Here is an 18,838-nt window from a genome sequence, read left to right on the forward strand (position 1 = left end):
CCTGAAAGAATACAGTGATCAGGCGATTTACAAATGTGCGCTTGCACAACTTCACCGACAGGATACTAAGCTGTTAGCCCTCAAAAATAAAAAACAAAAGGTTGATACAGAATGTAGAGTTTTTATCAAGACATGGACTTCTAAGTATCTGTTGTGACGGCCTCCTCAGCCGTCAGGTGGCTACACCTGGGCCCGGTGGTTTCCTCCCCTTTAAGAGGACTTCAGGAGAGAGAGACGACCCTTCCGTTGTCCGCAGCACGCTTTTGTTTTGAGTTGTGGCAACCTTTTGACTTTTGTTAATACAGCCTTCAACACTGCTCGTTATCATGAGACACTCACACACATGTACACCACTGACTTACTGGAGCTGTTGGGACTCGCTGACCATTATGGCATTGGGGTTAGTGGCAAGCGGCTAAAAGGTTTGTTGCGGTCGATCTTGGCAGCACTCCTACGGACAGTGGGATTCGGCCAGGTGGGGGTGGATCGGGGGACTGTCGTTGTTTTCAGGGATCGGGGCATGGGAAGAAGGAGTGCCCTGTCTTGAGGGATGGGGGCAGGGGGTCATCCTCAGCCGCTTTCGTTGGTTGCCCTTAGGTCCGTTGGTCGTTGCTTGCCCGTTGATCGTTGATTGCCCGTTGGTCGTTGCTTGCCGGTTCGTCGTTGGTAGCCCGTAGGGTCGTTGGTGGCCTGTAGATTCGTTGGTGGCCTGTAGGTTCGTTGGTCGTTGCTTGCCCGTTGGTCATTGGTAGCCCGTAGGGTCGTTGGGGGCCCTTAGGTTCGTTGGTTGTTGCTTGCCCGTTGGTTGCGGGTTGCCCATGGGTTTGTGGTCGTTGGGAGGCTGGAGGGGGGTTTGCTCTGGGTGCGCCGGCTGCTTTTGCCTATTCCCCCCCCCCCCCTTTGTTTTGTTCCATTCCAGGCGCTGGGGGCTGCTGATTGGGCCGGGTTTTGGTTTCGGTGAAACCCTGTGTCTCCGTCTTCTGGGGGGGCGTGTGACGGCGTCCTCAGCCGTCAGATGGCTACACCTGGGCCCGGTGGTTTCCTCCACTTTAAGAGGACTTCAGGAGAGAGAGACAACCCTTCGTCTGTGGCTGTGAGTCCATGCGAGACTCCTTAAAGTCCATATGGCAGGATAACCACCACTGTTGATTAATGGGTACATAAAGCACTCAACATATGAATATTATCCAAGAAATCTCAAAATGGTGTCTCAAAATGGTGTTTAGCCATTTTTTACGTTTTTTGTATTAGCATTAGCATATTAGCGCAATTCGGCAATGACGTCACGTTGGGGAGTCGTGGAGGAGAGTAGCCTCAGTCTAGTACTAAAACTATGGCGATCTACTGGGATGAAGAAGAGGTGGCAAGAACGACTAATGTATCCTATATGATGGCCCGCAGCCGTATTATTTTGAACCAAGTCGACCTTATGGCCGTCAAAGCCAATTAAATGGATTATTCATTGTACCGAGGAGATGAGTGGAGAGTTGATAAAGTGTCCTGGTGAGTTGCTATCATTTAGCAACGCAGCAACAACACCTGGAGCTTGTCTATGAACAGCAGTGCACATATACTATTTATTTTGACTGTCAGTGAATAGCACCGAGTGGAAGTCAACGGTTTTATATCTAGTGATCATTCAGGGCCTGACATTAACTTTTTGAGGCATTACACTAAGTAGCCTACTTAATTTCCACTTTTTCATGCACAGCTAGGTCACGTCCGGGTAAAGATTGTGCCTTTGACCAACGAAGATGAGCTGTAATAATGTACAAATGATAACAATTGAGGTGTTGTAAAAATCGCTAGGAAATTGTTACATTAAATACACAATTTCTGCAGAATAAAACACCTTCTGTTACGTACTGTATTGCATCTTCGTCCCAATATCTCTAGCTACAGACCGTGCAGCTAATTTGATGCCTAACACTTGAACGGGGGCTTATTACTTGAAAGAGGAATTATTTACTGCGTCTTCTCAGTTACATTATATGTGCTTTGAAATACTGCGACTTGCTAAAGTAGGCAAATGGCTAGAACATAACATTTTATAATAATTTCAGTCAATCAAACAGCTGCAAGACCCAGTGAAATGTTAGCATCAATGTCTATAGCATCGCTAAAGAGGAGAGAGGGTATAATTTCTGGGGAAATTGTAGTGTGTGATACATACAAGCTATTCTAACAACGTTGTCACCGGTGTTACGTCCCAACTGGTTCCCAATTTAACTGGTTCCCCAGCTGTGCGTGCACCTATCAGTCTGCCTCTGTCACCAGATTCGTCTCAAATTCACAAACATATTACTGGCGATTTTCAAGTCGGATCTCATATTTGCTGCGGCAAATATGAAAGTAGGCCTATAGGCTACGTGCGCACTACATTAGGCTACCATTCGCGACAAAATAAATGGAGACAAAATAAAACATTTGCAGGCTCGCATGAAGTGGGATTCGATCGCTCTAGAGTAAAAACATAAACGCAACAAAGTCCGTTGACTAACACCATGAGCTATATCAGCTCACAAAATGTGAGATAATCGTTAGGTATTTCTTAACTACATTGGCCTTCAGGTAACATTTTGAATTGGCGTCTTCTGATTCAACTAGTTCCCATAGACACTACCCGAATGTAGGCTTACTATGCACGTATTTGGGGTTGTTTCGAGGCAATAGCCGTATTTTCCACGACATCACAGCTCCCTCTGACACCACATATTACAAATTCATACTAAGAACGTCGCTGCTAACCCAGACAATACGATCAAAATACGCGTAACACAACATGGAAACATTCGTTTCCTATGCGATTTCGTGTAGCCTATTGCTGAGTGTTTCTTCGCTATATCTTTTGAAATCAATTCATTTCATAATTGTATATTCTGAACAAATGGTGGTTGTGGTTAATATGGCTATTGCCTTGAGACAACTCCAAATACGTGATACCTGAACAAATGTACTGAGCACTACATTACAGCCATTCACGCCATAATAAATGGAAACTAATAAAATAAAAGATTCGAGTGGTCTTCGATCCCACGAGCAAAAACACATGCAAAGCGACAATCCTGTGCATTACACCGTGAGCTACTGGAGCACGTGAGTAATTTAGGAACTCAGTCACAAATTTATTAACTACGTTGGCCTTCAGGCAACAAGTTGTTTAGGTTCTTCTGAATCAACTAGTTACCGTAGAGTCTACCAGAATGTAGGCTACTCATCACGTATTTGGAGTTGTCTCAAGGCAATAGCCATATTAACCACAACCACCATTTGTTCAGAATATACAATTATGAAATGAATTGATTTCAAAAGATATAGCGAAGAAACACTCAGCAATAGGCTACACGAAATCGCATAGGAAACGAATGTTTCCATGTTGTGTTACGCGTATTTTGATCGTATTGTCTGGGTTAGCAGCGACGTTCTTAGTATGAATTTGTAATATGTGGTGTCAGAGGGAGCTGTGATGTCGTGGAAAATACGGCTATTGCCTCGAAACAACCCCAAATACGTGCATAGTAAGCCTACATTCGGGTAGTGTCTATGGGAACTAGTTGAATCAGAAGACGCCAATTCAAAATGTTACCTGAAGGCCAATGTAGTTAAGAAATACCTAACGATTATCTCACATTTTGTGAGCTGATATAGCTCATGGTGTTAGTCAACGGACTTTGTTGCGTTTATGTTTTTACTCTAGAGCGATCGAATCCCACTTCATGCGAGCCTGCAAATGTTTTATTTTGTCTCCATTTATTTTGTCGCGAATGGTAGCCTAATGTAGTGCGCACGTAGCCTATAGGCCTACTTTCATATTTGCCGCAGCAAATATGAGATCCGACTTGAAAATCGCCAGTAATATGTTTGTGAATTTGAGACGAATCTGGTGACAGAGGCAGACTGATAGGTGCACGCACAGCTGGGGAACCAGTTAAATTGGGAACCAGTTGGGACGTAACACCGGCAGTATTTTTCAGATAGAATCGCGATTCAAACTGTGTACCAACTACTAACTGAAAATATGCCCACAAACAATAAGCTGGACATTTATTTAGGGGGAAATGGCAAATTCAAAAGAAGTGTGCTGAAAGAGATCATTATCAGTAAATAAGCCAAAAGCGACCATTTCTGTCGGTCTCAGTCGAGCAAGCTAGCCTAGCTGCTGTTGCTAGCCAAACTTCACTGAATGTGCTGGAAATGAAAACGTTTCGTTTGACAGAAAAGCCTGTGGCATTGAAGACAGTGACACACCCCACTAGCTTGAGTTTAAATACATTATTTAATGTGACATTACTTACTGTACATGCAAGTCTTGAATTTCTTAAATGTATGATGCTGCCACTACAAGTCAAGATACGATACTACCATTGTAGAACTACTTACTGTGCAACAGTCTATCCAGCCTAGCACATCCAAGCAAGTCGTATAGCTGCGTCGTCTCAGTTACACTATCGGGTCTTGTAAACACTGTGACTTGCTAAACAAACAGCTGCAAGAACCAGTGAAATGTTATATACTGAGATATAAACAACCAAACCTCTTATGGTTGAATCAATATTAAATCAATATTCATAATATTTTTTTTAATGGATTTCCAATGGAGTTCTTTCAAATCCTTTCAAACTTCTTAAAACTTCTTCAACTTCCAAATCCTTCTTCTTCTTCAATCTTTCAGCTAGAGCCACCATTTAAACTTTAAAACGTTGACAAAACCCTAAACTATTTTTATATAATTCAGCTTTTTGATATCTATTCAACTTTTTTTATATCACTGATTATGTTTCATGACTTTTTCAAACCGTTTCTGAGATTTACATGGGTGTTTACGAGAAAGCCCAGCATGCAGACTGAATCGCTTAGAGCAGGGGTCTTCAACGTTTTTCAGGCCAAGGTCCCCCAAACTGATGGCGAGATGGAGTAGGGACCCCCTACTATATAAATTGCAATTTATACAATTTATATTTTTTACATGTTCAAGGTACAGGGTGGCTGTGCCACTGGCATTTATAAACATACATCTTGCATACATCACTGAGCTGACGATTAATAGGCCTAACAACTTATTAAAATAATTCACAGATTTGTTTTTATTTTAAACATATATATAGAAGGGACAGTGAATCCTCAATCCATCCGTGTGTAGCCCTGTGGGATTTTGTGGATTTTCCACAATAATTGTATTTCATTTGTTTATTTTCTTTAAAATTGTATGATTTATAATGTTAAGAATGTTTATGTTATGTTTATATGTATTTTGATTAAGTTAATTAATATTCCCGTTCCTTAAAAAAAAATAATCTATTTAGAGTCAGGGTGAGAGGTCGTGGGGTGTTGATGGCACACATACTCCCAGATTAGTGAGATATCTGACCCTGATGTGTTGCACACAACTTATCTAACCTTGGACGGATGGAGGTGGTCAAGCAGTAGGGATGGAGATTTGAACTGATTTCACTATTCGAATAGTATCCAAAATTATTTTCGAATATCCTTATAATCTATTTTGTTAATGTGGTTCCGTTATGTAATTAGCCTGACGTGACGCAAAGCATACAGTAAACACATGAACCACCACACATTCTGGCAATAATTGGGACTGTTAAACTATTAGATTAAATAAGGGTTGAATAAAGAAAACAAATGAAAGATCAATTTATTAACATGACGAAAAGACAATGAACTTGAAAAAACGCTGCGTCTTCGGACTTAGGCTCTTAATTTGGCGGAAAAGCGATTAGCCTATTATTATGTGAAATAAAAAGTAGGCTACATTGGACTAAATTAAACACATTGGGTAGGCTATCCTCCATACAAACGAAAGACACACGGAGAAATATTGCATATTAACTTGGAACCGGAATCCTATAGGATACGGTGCGCCACCACACAATGCAAACATAAACAGCCGATTACGCTAGCTCTACATGGCTACTGGTAAAAAAATAAATAAGCCACAACTGCATTAGCCATACGCATTTTTATTCAGGAGAATTAGCATGTAAACATGCTCAGGGGAGAGGCGAGTACGGAGTCGATTTACGAGCAGGCCGGCGTAGAAAAGACTGCAGGAACTGAGGTTGCTGCGAGGTACTGCTTAGCCAGGACACTATGCTTCTTGTAGCGCCAAATGAAATGAAAGGAGACTCGCAGCAGAACACAGGCGTAGCCTACCTTTTTTGATGGTTTTCATCATTTTTTAACGTCACAACTATTAAAATTCACAACACGACTCGACGGTTTTTCAATAAAAAATTGTTTTAAATCAAACTACGCTCATAAGTATTCGAAAAAAGTATTCGAATACTAACTTACTTTAGGATATCCGGATATTCGATTAACCACGCCCATCCCTATCAAGCAGAGGGTCATATCAGCCTCAGGCTGCAGCCTGAGGCAGGTCAAGGCTGCAGCCTGAGGCAGGTCAAGGCTGCATTCTGTATTCTTGACCTGTATTCTTTTTTCAGGTAGGTGAGTGAGGAAATTCCACTTTCGCAAAGATATGTTGTTGCAAAAGGCAAAAGGCTCATCATAGCTTTTGCTGCCAATTGTGGAAAAATTTTCTGGCAAGAGATCCAGAACTGGGTGAGTGGTTTAGTGTCGTAAATGTTTCTGAACGTACTGTCAGTGGATAGTTCGATGAGCTGATCCTCCTCTGTCACGGTCAGGCGTGTGCCGTCTGCTGCGTTGTCTCCGAATGGAAACTGTGTCCATGTCTTATCCCTGCGCCAGGAGTCAGCCTCAGAAAAGTAGTTCCTAAATTGTCCTTCGAGCGCCTCCAAGTGCGCAAGAATTGCGTTTTATGGGAGGCGAGAGCACAGCAGAATCTCCCAGCTCATCCACTGATGGAAACATGGAAAATGTTCCCTCCCCGACGCGCTCCCTCCATTTTCAGATTTTTTTGAGAAAGCCTTCCATTCTGTCATACAGCTGATTGGCATGTGTATTGTGACCTTGCATGGAACTGTTAAGTTTGTTCAGCTCAGCGAAAATGTCTGCAAGATATGAAAGTTTGGTGACCCAGACATTGTCACTGAAAAGTGCAGCCAGCTCTGTGCGCTTTTGGAGAAGTAAAAACTCCCGGATAGATTTGCGTGATTCCAACACACGTGACAACACTGTTCCACGCGAAAGCCATCAAACCAAAAACATAGATCACTTTGAATATTTCAGAACTTGTTGTGTGTTCAGGGAGGCGCTTACAAAACAAAAATTCCTCCTGCATTTCCTTTTGATCAACAAAGCGCACAAACGCCAGAAGCTGGGCGTCCTTTGCCACATCTGTTGACTCATCTAATTGTAATGCAAATGCTCTGCCAACCTCAGCTTCTCCATCAGTTGCTCCCTCACATCAGAGGCCATCTGGTCAATGCGGCGAGCAATGGTTATGTCCGACAGTGGAATAGTTTTCAGTTTATTAATGTCAATATCATTCCCATACATTGTTTTACACATGTCAGTTGCTGTGGCTGTTTGTTCTGGGCAATCCGAAGAGCAACATCATAAGAACATTTCAGAGCTAGCTCACCAACTTTGGCTGATTTCCTCATCAATGTTTGCTGAGCTTGGAGGGATTTGACATTAGTTTGGAAGTATTCGATAGGCTTGTCTTTTAAATAGCTGTGGGTTGTCTCCAAATGACGCTGCAGCTTTGATGGCTTCATCGATTCATTTGACAATATGGTAGAGCAAATGACACACATGGGTAATTCAATACCATCTGTCTCCTTACATGTAAATCCAAACTTCAGATATTGATCTGTATACTTTCTTGTCTTCTGTCGTTTGCGCTTATTAGTTCCTATATCAGAAGCAGGTGCCACCCCCCCCCCCACACACACACACACACACACTTGCATTTTCACCTGTGGTTTCTGATGATTTTTTTGGTCGAGTGACAAAAGGATCCATTTTCTATATTAACAATTTCCGTACACTTGGTATTTGTTTATTTTTGAGCTTCGCGCTTTTAGACGTGTGCAAAAAAGCGATCTGATTGGCTAGCAGTGCATAAACATTTTTGCTCACCAGCTACTGTGGCTAGTGGTATTCCAAAGTCACTGAGCAATTTCATTAGCTTTTCTTAGGAAATTAAGTTTGATTTGATAAAGATGACTAGGGTTTGCTACAATTGACTTGAAGAACTAGTTTTACACTCCTTTCAAATGTAAATGACCATTGTAAACACCTAAATCAAGACGAAAGGCAAGCCCAAAAACACTGCAAAAAACACTGCAAAGGTGTCCATCTGGTTGTTGCGTGGCAACGATTTATGTAGGAACTATACTTTGTAGTGGCAGAAGAATGACGGTTTATTATTAAACTATTTTGTTTCTAATTGTTTTTATTTATGAAACCATATCAAATATTTGTAGTAGCAGTTTTAGAAAGGTAAGGTACTCCGCCTCACGTCGTGCCTAACAACTCCCCTTATGAAATCAGCGCAAAACACGGACTCGCGGGGCTTATTGCTTAAGCCTACCTAAGGTAGAGCTAAAGCGAATATATCCCGATGTCTACCACTATTTCAAATAGTAGCTACATTGGTAGAGTGCGTTTACTGTCAGTAAAGAGGTTATTGGATTCTATAAAAGTCTGATGCTACAACAATTTTTTTTATGGGTGTCAACAAACAATGTAGCTACATATTAACGGTCCTTTATTATACGGCTGTTCTTAACGCTGTAGAAAGCTCCATTCACTTGAATGGGGCTTCCCAACGTTCTGCGGTCAATTATTTTCTGATAACAGACCGTTGATATAAAAAACAGAGCACTGTCAAGAAAAGTGGCCTTTTTGCTTCTGATTCACGTTTTTTGTAGCAGTCGGCAAGTCCGGTAACTTTTCAACCCCAGCTTACTCCGTTGCTTAGTGATGTCAGCTGATTTGAAGCCTAAAGAATGTTCAAGTCTTTGAAATTCAACGTCTTTGGCAAACTATTTCTCTGCTGATCAACACTACGAATGGTAACAAATAAATTGTAAAAAGACACACTTAAGTAATTTTGTTGGCAAGTAGCCTGTAATAAGTGGGATAATGTATAGAACGCCGTTGTCATTATCGGGAAAATAAGCCCTGACAGGGCACAGCACCCGACGCGAAGTGGAGTGACCGGCATTCAATACATTATCCCTGAATGACCGGCGTTCTATACATCATCCCTTTGTATCGCCCGCGATACAAAAATGCTGCCCCTCGCTCCCTCAGTTACGCACTCAATCGTAACTAATATCTGTTTTAGAAGGCTACACAAACGATACATCATTGGAAAGCTACGATTCTTGTGCTTCCATTGAAATACACCAATTCAAGCTCAACTCGCAACAGTAAGTTGCCGTCAACGTCTTTTTCCGGTGACATTTCCTTCAATAAAGCCAGAGAAAAACGTTTTACTTACCTACCATTACTTCTGAATGTTCCAGGTATGCACACAACCTTTCAAAACCTCATCTGTGTAATTCCCAAAGGTCCAAAGTATCTAACCATGTCGAGTAGTTGTCCAAACAATGAATTATATCCACACATAGCCACGATCTTGTTGCTTCATTCTTCCTTTGCCAATATTTTTGTTTTCAGTCTCTCATGCACTATCGCTCATAGGAGGAGATTTGGGTCCAGTACAAACGCGGGGGTAGTCTTAAAATGTCTGCTACACTCTGCCCTTTCGATTGACGCCTTGTTTGACACAATAGGAGCTTCCATGCCTCATTGACAGCCCTCTAAAGCCAACTAGGTCTGTAAACATGTGTCAAATATGAATATATTATGTTTGACTTTTGATTTAAATTGAGTAAGGCTTCAACCTGTGGTCCAATTCTGTCTTCCAGCTTATACCTACCACCTCGAGGCCTCTGTTTTACATTTACATACGCTCTTATCCAGAGCGACTTACAGTAAGTACAGGGACATTCCCCCTGAGGCAAGCAGAGTGAAGTGCCTTGCCCAAGGACACAACGTCATTTGGCACGGCCGGGAATCGAACCAGTGACCTTCTGATTACTAGCCCAATTCCCTAACCGCTCAGCCATCTGACTCCCCTTTCTGGACGGTCTCAACTTGATGGCTCTCACACCCCATTCAAGATGTGGTCTGACTGTAGGTAAGATTGAAAGCTTTCATATTGTAACATGTTTGCCTTGTAATTGATTTCATTCATTTGCAAAGTTATTAAATGCGTATTTCATTTAACCGTACTTTGACCATTCTTGCTCTGATTTAACCCATAGAGTCAAATACCTGGAATTCTATTGGTATTGGCATTATTTGGTTCATGCTAATACACTGTTCAGTTTCCCATCTTCCTTTAAACCATAGGGGAATTAGTTTAGGTTGTTTGGACAATATTTACCCCCCTACAGTTTTGGTGACCCCGACGTGATATGTTTTGAGCAATGCAGTTACAGTTTGACAAACCGGCGTTTCAAACCATGGTGCGGTGAGTAAGCATTTACAAATGTACATTAATTGTGTTCCACCTGGTTCTGTCGGTAGAAGCCTATTACTAGTTTCTGATATTAGCTCCTGCATGAAATGAACAAAAATGGAATGGGAAACTGAAGTTAACACATTACTTAACCTATGGGAAGAAGTTAGCGTTAACCGAACGTTATCTCAATTGAGCAAGAAAGACAAGAACGGTCTTAAAATTGATTTTACGCCAGCTGAAATAATTGAACATTGGCGAACTGTAGGAGTCCATAAAAAGAAAGCAGAAAAGAAACAAACATTGAAGATTACTGTACATTTGATTGGCAAATGTCTTCTCAACTCTGTCCTCAAAGCAGCGACACCTTTTAGTGCCACAAGGCAACACACCGCTAATAAAAGCAGTGAAGAGACCAGCCATGCTGGCTCACATTCTACTAATGAGTGTTCAGACACAGAGAGTGGAATTGGTGCGCAAATTCCCAAACCGCGTTCTACAAAGAACCGTCGTGCTCCTGATCCGCCACGCATTGCTGCCATAAAAATGGCGACAGAGTCAAAACCCAAGCCCCAGCAGCCCCATCATATACAGTGTAACTTCTGTAAAAGACAAGGACACACCGAAATGCGATGTTGGGATCTTGGCAGAAATATGCCTATTCGACCCACACGCTTGTTTTATGCTAACAACAAAGTTAGATTTTGTCGTGCTTGTCTAAGAAGTGGTCACACTGAGTCCAAATGTTGGGATCTGGGAAAGGGTAGGCCTCCCCCATTTTTCATGCAGCATAAGCTGAGCCTTTATCAAGACAACCAAATCTTAAACTTTTTAACGTGATTACATGCAATTCCAACTATCTTTTACATTTACTTAATTCAGGTCCAAATTGTGATATTGCTACATTCCTACTGTATTACCCCTGTGTTTAGTCTTTGTTGTAGTTCAGAGATTCGTCGGGGACAGTTTATTTGTTGCTGCTCCAGTTCCTTTAGCTACATATGCATAGTGCATATGGTTTGTCCATCCATTAGTTCCTATGTTGGTTTCTGTGGATGAGTATTGGGTATTATGGATCAGTATGTACCTTTGTGTGTTTTATAGAGTTGGTGGTAAATGTTCTAGGTTTTAGTTAAACTCACAATGGTTCCTGACCTGTAAATGTAGATTGGTATAACTTGTATTTTATTTTATGATTGCTGTGTAATTTGTGTTTTGTTTATTTTGGACCCAAGAACGCTTTTGTTTTAATTGCCATTTTCATCTGCTAGATGATATGTTTGTGTACCTCTCATCTATCAAAAGGGAGGACTGTTGTTCACCTATTTTTTCCATTTGAGTTTTAGGACACTGTCTCACTAATTTCCATTTGTATCCAATCCGACTCACTCAGATCCCAGACCACTCCAAACTTTACCATTTTCATTGTTAACCAAGTGCTGTGCTCCAATTGTGTTCTGCTGTAACAGGACAAGAACGTAAGTAGCAGGAATATGCTAACCAAGGGCACGTCTGCATGCCAATACAAAGGTTCTTCCAAGTGATCCTCTGAGCAATAGCCATGATCCAAAATTGGTCCTCTGAGCACTAGCCATGATCCAAAAGTGATCCTCTGAGCAATAGCCATGACCATTAGAATCTCAATGCTGACCTGTCTGCAATCAAGTTCCTTTTCCTATGGGTGCAGGTTATCACACGATGAACATGGGTGTCAAACCTGCCCCCACCTCTCATATGCTAAAGTCTGGAGTTTCTGGACGGTCTCAACTTGATGGCTCTCACACCCCATTCAAGATGTGGTCTGATTGGTTGTTCTTGTGTATAAAGGGAATTGTAATGCATTGTTCTTTGGATTCTTCGTCTCCTGAGACCTTCTCCTCAGTTCTCCCTTGTCCTACTGTCCTACTCCTTGCTCACCTCTTGCTTTCTTTCTGATTTACAATGATCATGGTAGAGTAGGTAAGATTGAAAGCTTTCATATTGTAACATGTTTGCCTTGTAATTGATTTCATTCATTTGCAAAGTTATTAAATGCGTATTTCATTTAACCGTACTTTGACCATTCTTGCTCTGATTTAACCCATAGAGTCAAATACCTGGAATTCTATTGGTATTGGCATTATTTGGTTCATGCTAATACACTGTTCAGTTTCCCATCTTCCTTTAAACCATAGGGGAATTAGTTTAGGTTGTTTGGACAATATTTACCCCCCTACACTTAGAAAATAGTTCACTTTTAATATACTTTTGAGTATGCTTTGAAAATAGTTCACTTTTGATATACTTTTAAGGATATTATTATAAGGATATTATAAGGATTTTTTAGATCCATCTCATTCTAATTATTCATGTCTATGAAAATCTATTATGCATTGCACATTGATTTTTTTTGTTACTGAAGCTGTAACCTTAATTACTGCCAAAACATTTTGAAGCCCTATACTCTTATACTAATAATTATCAATTGGAGTATTAATGAAAAAAAAAAAAAGCTACTTGAGAATTTGAAGGTTATACTGTCAAACTGACTGAAGAACGAAATAACAACGTGAAATAATGAAGATAGTGTGGCTCATTGGCTAGTCAATTCCCATGATGCAAGGCGGTAAATAGTGTAAAAAATTGCTGACAAGTTCGCCGTTTGTTCGAAATACAAATGTAACTTCGTGAATTTCGTTTAAGTGTCTGCTTAGAATGTAGTGTTTTGTTGCGTGGTAATTGTCATTGTTGTGCTGGTTTACCAATGTAACCATGAGTTAAATGACTGTTACGTTTCATCAGAAAAGCTGGATTCGTAGAACGCTTACGCCTGTACAGTAAGTAGCTTCCTTCAGAATCTACAGTGTGACTATGTGAGGGCCCCCGTTCTCGCCATGTGACGCAAGATCTGGTCTGAGGGTCCCCTAAACATTTTAATTTATTAGCAAGCCATAGTGAAATTAAATTTACTTCTTGAGGTACTTACATTAATTGAAAGTGCACTTGAAAGTAGGGCTGCCGCGATTCGTCGACGTCATCAACGCTTCAATTCATTATAACAAGTGTTCTTCTTCAATATCACATCGTAATTGGTGCTTGCATGACGTCAGTCGTTGTTGGCTCAAGTCATTGGTCGGCTCCAGTCAACGCTCAAATATCATGGCAGATGCAGAGTCCGACTTGGTTCCGAAACACGAGTCCTCAAATACCCGAGTCTTCAAAAGTATGGGAATAATTCGACTTAACGCTATCACCAAACAATAAGGTGGTTTGTACACTGTGCAAAGTTTCAATGGCTTACCACAGCAGCACTTGCGCTATGTACAAGCACCTGAAAAGAAAACATACAGGCGCAAAAAAGGCAAAACCACCGTTGTCTGGTGTTGTCTATTCATGTTTATAAGGGATAGCCTTTTTAATCTATGTTGTCATTGTAGCTGCTAAATACACGCATTATTAAAGCTATAAAGTTGTCTGCCTGCTACCTTAGAGTTTCCATTGAATAAATGTTTAGGTAGGTTAGAATCGGGGTTTATTCTACGTTGGTCGATAAGATGGCTCTCTAGGTTAGCTCTTGCTATTTTGCTAACCGTAACCATGATGCTTTGCTAGGACAATGGAGGCATATGAAGTGATTTAAAGATGTTAGCCCTACTCCGGCTCTAGAGTGTGGTGAATGTAGACTACCTGGTTCTTAGATAATTTGCGAATATCGCTATCTAATCATTACCGAACTGGCATTAGCACCAGCCCAGAACCAGCACCTTGGAATTTTTGGTTTAAAAGGGGGGTGTGTTTGTGTATGTTGGGATGTTATGTACCTTATCTAAATATTTTAATTAACGTTGGAGTTGATAAAAAAAAAAAAAAATGTAAAAAAAATAATATTTATATATATATATATTTTTTTTTTTTGTTGAGGAAAATGAATCGTTTAGATTAATTGACTAATCGATAAAATAGTCTACAGATTAATCGAAAGAAAAATAGTCGTTAGTGGCAGCCCCACTTGAAAGTATTGCAAAGTATACTTTGAGGCTCTTTAGAAAGTATACTTCATGAACTGAAAATCCACTACACAGGTTACTTGAGAGTATTCCAAGGTATACTTTTAAGTACTTTAGGAAGTATACTTTATGAACTGAAAGTGCACTACACAGGTTACCTTAGAGTATTCCAAAGTATACTTCGAAGTACTTTAGGAAGTATACTTGATAAACTGAAAGTGTACTACACAGGCTACTTTACAGTATTCAAAAGTAAACATTGAAATACACTAAGTGTACTTTAAAGTGTACTAAATGACCTAAAAAGTGGGCCAATTCAGTTTACTTAGTACAAAATAGTATATAAATAAGTACACTGCTAGTATACTTTAAGTAACATGATAATAATATACTTTTTATTCTAAGTACACTTACAAAATAAACTTGAAGTATACCTCTTTTTTGTAAGGGAAGTTATGGCACCCCAAACCACCTTTTTAAAGCACTAACCCAGATAGCAAACTTCATTGAAACTACGCTAAATCAACATTCTGCTTTCAATGCTAATTTCATTGAACCAATGTCAGACTATGTCAACCCATCATCATTTTTCACCCTTATTTAATATTAAAACAACGATGAAAAACCAACGCGATTCTAACGGTATTTCTACCAATATTATGATTGAAACAACGTTGAAAAAACAACCAAAATCAATGCTATTCTAGAATTTCTAACGGTATTTCCACCAATATTACTACTGAAAAGTTGAAAGATCAACAAGTTATTATTTACAGCAGCAACCCAGTCAACTCGTTGTCCCGTTTTTATAGGAAATTTAAACTTGTTGACGACTTGTTCTTCCCCAATCTCGACGAACAGCCAAACACAGCATAATTGACATTTTTTTGCCACTGTATGCCATTTTTGTTCCTTTATGCTTCTAAGGCAACGTTTTCACATAGCAGGGTATTTACAGAAACAAATATTTCTGCCCCTCCGTTTTCAAAAATAACGTCGTACACACAAGTACGTTTTCAAAAATGTTTCTGTTTACATTGACCCGCATATACGCCCCCGAGCGCCATCATAACTATGCCAAACCTATAGGCGGCAGTGTAATGTGAAGGATAAAGCCATGCAAGCCAATCAGAATTTTTTTTAAATCAACAACCATTACGAATAACACAATCGACTTACTTCACCTTTCAAGCGCAAGGTTCATTTGTTCGAATGATTCACAAATGTGATGCACAAATGAATTTCGTGATTCAGAAATGTAACGCAATTCACAAATACCTCCAGCTGAACCTCGCCAAAACAGAATTTCTCATCATCCCGGCCAAACCCTCCATCTCCCACGACCTCTCAATCACCCTGGGATCTGCGACGGTGACTCCCTCATCCTCTGCCAGGAACCTTGGGGTTACCATGGATGACGATCTCTCCCTCACGGCCCACATTGCTGCTGTCTCCCGGTCGTGTAGATTCACCCTCTACAACATCCGGAAGATCAGGAGATACCTGTCTGAGCACTCCACCCAGCTGCTTGTCCATGCACTTGTCCTCTCCAAGTTGGACTACTGCAACTCGCTGCTCGCCGGTCTCCCAGCATGCGCAACCCGCCCTCTTCAGAGGATTCAGAACGCAGCAGCCCGCCTGGTCTACAATCTACCCAGACGCTCCCACGTTACCCCGCTCCTCATCTCCCTCCACTGGCTACCCATAACGGCCCGCATCAGATTCAAGACCCTGGTACTGACCTTCCGAGCAGTGAACGGGACTGCACCCGACTACATCAAGTCTCTCCTGCAGCCCTACACACCCACCCGCCACCTACGGTCTTCTTCAGACAACCGCCTGGTGGTCCCACCGCTTAAGACCGCCCGGTCCCAACACAAGCTCTTCTCCTGCTTGGCCCCCCAGTGGTGGAATCAACTCTCCACCTCCATCAGAGACACAGACTGTCTCTCCACCTTCAAGAGTAGGCTCAAGACGCACTTGTTCCGGGAGTACAACGGTACTTAGGAATGGTTTGCTGAATCCAACGCTAGTTTCCTCAAGGATCACAATGACTCTTGCTTAGACTGTTGCTCTTGTTGGTTAGTGGTAGCTGATTTAAACTGTTGTATTCTATTTTAGTTAATCCTATTTTTGTTGCTTTCCTAGAGGTACACTTGCACTTAGAGATTCATGTTGTTTAATTGTAACTTGCTTAAAAAAACTACATGCTCTTATGGTTTCTTCCCTTTACCACTTATTTTTGGTTGTTCACAATGTGTACTTCTTATTTTTGGCTACCCGCAATGCTTTGGGGCTATCTTGTTGTTATTATCAGTGACCGATGCACTTTGTAAAGCTCTCTCTTGGAAGTCGCTTTGGATAAAAGTGTCTGCTAATTAATACATGTAAATAAATGACCCCATTACGCTAGTTGTGTTCGACTTCATGCAGCACCGTCAGTGCCGACATCCGGCTGCGTTGAAGCTGAGAAAGCCATTGGCTCCTTCAAGTCAGCCAGGCTGCAGGCGCGCGCAGGCGCATGCAGGCGACGCCGGCGCTGCATGAAGTCGAACGCACCTATTACTATAAACAGGACGCTCACATGACGTGACGCTTTTTTAGTCCCATACTGTGATGTTCGAGAACCTAAAAAGCCGTTTAAGCTAGAGCACACGCAAACACGAAAACTGAGTTTTCAGAAATCTCCACTGGCCGGAGTTTTTAGAAATGATCCTTCTCCGTGATAAAACCTCAGTTTTTTGTGTAAATGAAAGGCCAAACCGCATGAAAATATATGCGTTTTTCTTCCGTGTAAAAGGCGCCTAAACTAGTTGACTTCCTTCAAAACAATCATTCGCGCGTCTGAAACCGGAAGCTTTCAAGGGCCAAACTTGACGAATGAAAACTGTAGAATGTTCATCAAAAAAGTTCTATAGCGTTAGTTTGTTTGCTAAGCCGTAACGTTCTATCCACCTAAGTCAATCCAGTTTGCTTCGACAACAGAAGTGGAAACAACTAACGTTATCATTTCAAATGATATCTCGTAAATCTGTTGAAAACAGTGTTGTGTAGAAACAATAGATTTATTTGCGCGTTTTTATTTCAAGTCTCCACCTTTAGTGTTTCAGTTAGTGCTGTTCGCCGTCTTGCGTTTTTGCTCCCCAGCTTCACTGTTGAAAACCAACCAATCAGCGCGCATCTCAGCTAAATATTAATGAGCATACCATAAAATGAGAAAAGCCAGTGTTTTTTCCCGGGAAAATTTCAGAGGATCTATCAGGGGGCATAGAACAGCACCCGGGCCATTTTCAACCCAACCAATGTTACATACCCTATTCGGAGACCTTAAGGAACAGTGTGAAATAGCAACAAACAAAAAAAACCTAGCCTGACGTTGTCATACTCATAATTCTAGTCAGATTATGAGTCTGATAACTCTCCGTTAGGCTGTGAGTATACGGCGTGTTTTAACCAAACTCGTAAAACAAATGCCTCTTTGCTCAATTAGATAGATCTACAACCAATCAGAGCAACGTAATATGATGTTTGTTGAAAATGAATTCAACCCAAGGCGCTCTTTGGTGACGTGGCTGATTACGTTACTGTTGATCATCTGTCCATCATCGTATAAAGCCCGCCCTGACAATTTCATTGGTCCGAACAGCTCCTGTTCATAGTTTTTCCCCAACCGAGCTTCCCCAGAACCAACTTCCCGACCAAATGTTTTTTGTGGTTGTGGCCAAGTTGGGCTGGCAGCCGGGTCAATATGCCAAAAACCCAGTCAATCACCCCTTTAAGTTGTTTTGTGAATATGGCCCCAGACCTGCATATACAAAAATAAAAATAAATCTCTTAAATCATCAGTCTTGGTACGTTAACAGACTCCCTTTTTTCTCCCTCTTTACAAGCTTGTTTCATTAGGATAACCAAACAGTCAAGGCCACAGAGCAAAATATCAAACTAAGAAAAAACAGACTATATAGAGCAAGCAAAACGTTCCATCATTTTCCACTTTAGGTAGCTTATGAGCCAAAGCTGCAATGGCTTTATCAAATCAGCTCACCGCAATAAACACCAACAAGCTTGCTTAGATGGGCAGATCGCTAACTACTGCTGTTACATTTGCCTGTCCCTGTCCAATCTTCTAATAGAATAAGCTTGAGTTATCATTTGTGTTACCGTGTGTTCAAAGACTAGCATTTAAGTTTAGGCATATGAATAAAGATAGGGTGCACGCCAGCTCTTTTCACTAGCTACTGTTAAGTACGAATTGACTAAACCATGGCAAGACGTATACGTTGCGATTGTTAAAGATTTAGTGTAGCTTCTTCTTTTACTTATTGTATTGAGGTTAGAGGGAGATTACAACCAACATTTATGAGGAGCATCACCACCACCTACTGTTCAGAAGTAAGAGTCTGGCGGCCTACGCTATCTCAAAACAAACAAAAAA

The 18,838-nt window shown here is 41.1% G+C and overlaps 1 protein-coding gene across 1 annotated transcript in view; it reads left to right on the forward strand.

Annotated features, from left to right (window-relative positions):
- The window catches only part of LOC146302847 (uncharacterized), an 80,708-nt gene that overhangs the window by 33,670 nt on the left and 28,200 nt on the right, over nucleotides 1-18,838 (forward strand). The window lies entirely within an intron of this gene.

Source organism: Hypomesus nipponensis, chromosome 1, assembly GCF_054491055.1.
Source record: "Hypomesus nipponensis isolate SF chromosome 1, ASM5449105v1, whole genome shotgun sequence".
In the NCBI taxonomy this organism is placed as follows: domain Eukaryota; kingdom Metazoa; phylum Chordata; class Actinopteri; order Osmeriformes; family Osmeridae; genus Hypomesus; species Hypomesus nipponensis.